The sequence below is a fragment of the Callospermophilus lateralis genome, chromosome 17 (assembly GCF_048772815.1).
Source record: "Callospermophilus lateralis isolate mCalLat2 chromosome 17, mCalLat2.hap1, whole genome shotgun sequence".
NCBI lineage: Eukaryota > Metazoa > Chordata > Mammalia > Rodentia > Sciuridae > Callospermophilus > Callospermophilus lateralis.
Window position 1 is genome coordinate 65,603,828 of NC_135321.1, and position 3,236 is coordinate 65,607,063.

Here is a 3,236-nt window from a genome sequence, read left to right on the forward strand (position 1 = left end):
GCCACAATTGAGGCTCAGTGTGTGTGAGCTCCTAGTGTGGCCACAATTGAGGCTCAGCGCATACAGCTCCTAGTGTGGCCACCACTGGGGCCCAGTGTGTGCAGCTCCTAGTGTGGCCAGGAGTTCTTCCTCCTGGATGTTCATCTTCAGGAGAAGGGTCTCCAGTTGTCCTTCCTTCCCCTCCTTCCTTCTACAGGGAAGCTGAGAGCTTTCAGAGTCTTTATCCCTCCGAACCTAGAATTAAACTTGTAAAGATGAGTATAAATTTGCTCAAGGAGGAAAAAAATAAAATAAAGATCATATTAGAGAAAAGATGTGTGAAGGCAGCCACATGACAGAGCAAGGCTGTGAGGATATTCAGTAGAGAAAGAAAGTGTGGCTCTGACCGGCCAGGTGACCCTGTGAGTGGGGGACCTGCACTCCCCTCCTGGTCCCCTTCGCCTTGAGCTTTAGGTTTTATGGCTTGGCCCCTTTATGAGTGGAAAGCCCTGACTTGATGCTTCCTGTTTTTGCTTGGGTGTGGAATTGCACACTTCCTTCATGTGTGCAAGTCCTGCTTGTGAATGGCCTATTGTGGTCTGTTTGTTTTTTCCCAATGGATCTTAGTGGTTTTATAAAAATAATTTCTATTAGGTTTTCCTGAATAAGATCATTAACTGAGTCATATTTATGCCAAATATTCTCCCAGACTATGGTTTAAAGTTTGTGTCTGACGTTTCCTCCGTGAAGCAGGTGTTAACGGCCCCATCAGTTCTTCTTGTGATTTCTGGATATAAATGTGCATCTCCCTGCCCTCCACTCAGAGAACTAGAGCCAAGGCCCCTCCACATTGTCAGCATCCCACTTTTAAACACGCAGCGAGCAGAACCAAGGGAGCCCCTAGGCCTGCTTGGAGCCGTCTGCAAACAGTGTCCTGCAGGTTTCTCCACACAGTGCAGCCAGACTGCAGTCTGCCTCACCCGAGTAGCTGAGTCTTGGCCAATCACAACTGTTCAGCTCAGACAGCCACCGTGCAACCAGCATAACTGTGTGTAGATGGGGCAGGCACCAGGGAGTGGTCACTGGGGTGTGCCCTTGGGGATTACGTTTTTGTCCCTGCTCCTGGCTCCCATGTCTCTCCCTCTCTCCTTCCTGGATGCCATGGGCTCAGTAGCTTTCCCCCTCCACACCCTTCAGCCACCATCTTCTGCCTTATTTCAGGCCTGAAGCAAGGGAGTCTGTGCACCGCGAGCTGAGGCCTCAAAAGTATGAGCCAAAATAAAATTGTTCCTCCCCAAGTTGTTCTTGTCAGGTGTTTTGGTCCCCGTGACTAACACAGATGGGATACCGCCTGATTTGTGAATCCCTAATAAAAGTCAATTATATCCTTAAACCAAATTTGTTAACATCTTGTTTTTAACAATAATAACCACAATAATAGGAACAAACTTTTTTCAAGAGTTCCAAGGTAGCTGGAGCCTTAGGGGAACTTGGTCAGCCATTAAATACTTGGCACTTGGAGATTCTTGGTGCAGCACAGTAGTTTGAGATTGTAAAAGGCACTTCACATTCAGGAACCTTCGCCTGAGGCGCTTGCTAGCCTGGGAGGCCTTGGGAATTCAGGCAGAGTTTGCATATGCAGGCACGCTCTCTCACACACTCATACACTCTTACACAGGTGCACATGCACTCTCACACATATACCCCTACACTTTTGCACACTCACACTTTTGCCCACTCTTATCCAACGCTTCCATGCATACAAACACACACACATTCTCACGGCCCCTCCAGCATGTGTCAGAGAGGCTCTGTCTCTGGCCACTTGTCATCCTGAGGACTTGCTCTCCATGTGGGGCTGGTTTTGATTGCATTCACGTTTCTTGGATTCTGGAAGCTACACTCACTTCCTTAATGAAGAGTAACAAAAATGAAGCAAGGTCATGGAGACTCTGACGTCTGGCTGCACAGTATAACTGCCTGACTGTCTGCGCTTCCTCTGTGGGCTGCAGGCCAGCGGTGTCCTCTTTCTCACCTGGTTCTGTGCCAGTGTCTAGCACAGTTGGCACCTGCTCTTTGCTGAATAGTAGCGGGACCATGAAGAGCAGAGGTTCCTCACAGACATCTGTTGCCAGTGAGAAAATTAAGTTAGCTTTAAGTTTGATACTAAATAATGCTAAAGCATGACAAATATGAAATATGACCTCTCAAGAAAACAAATCCTCCATATTACAAATTCTCCAGTATTACTCTGAGAAATTGCAAAAGTTCCACGACTAGCCAGAAAGGATAGGTCATTGATGGCCTAAGACACAAATCCCAGGTAGCGTTGACTTGGGTGGGCATCAGTGTCATTTAATTTCCCATTATTACAGTAAACAAGGGTAAGAAGAAGACAGAGTCAGGGGCCTCCACGTAAAATGGACCCCTTAGATTAAGGGAGCAAAGCCTCTCGGGGTGAATGACACAGCCAAGCTGGCTATCAATCTTTATTTTATTTTAGCCATACCGTGGGTTGAACCCAGGGGTGCTCTACCACTGAGCTACATTCCCAGCCATTATCTTATTTATTTTTTTTTGAAATAAGGTCTCGCTACGTTGCCTAGGCTGGCCTTGAACTTGCTGTCCTCCTACCTCAGATTCCCACGATGGGTGTGAGCCACCCATCTGGCTAGCTTTCAGTCTTATGAGGGGGTGTGTTAACAGACATTCCAGAAATTTAGGAGTTCAAAAGTGGGCCAGCCTTCAAGGCTACCGAATTGAGATAACATACCTGGAGACAGAGGTTGGAAAGTCAGCGCGGCCTTCAAAGACCATGTGGTCAGCAGAGACACCAAGAAGCTGGGCCAGGAAGATAAGGTCACGGAGACAGGACAATTGTCCTCTCTGTTCTGAGAATCATGTCAGGGACTCTCCCAGATGATAAGGGGCATATCCAGCTGGTGAGAGGCCAGTGTGTGGCCAGGATAGCCACCCAAATAACCTAAGTTCTCTTTATCAGCATAGTAGAAAGCTCACTGTGAGATACTCAGGTTGGTGATGAGCCAAGTATCACGGTGAGGGGTGTGGGGAAGAGTGTGGCCAACTCAAACCCCAACTCTCCCTGCAATGGCGTGGAGACCGTCCCCCACCCCACGGCACAGATCTATGAGCTGTGCACCCTGGTCCTGTCTGAGGGGGCCTGGGGCTCCTGTCCCTGGGTGGTCTCATACATGTGAGGATCGCGCTTAACCCCCCCCCCCCACTTGTGCCTTTAC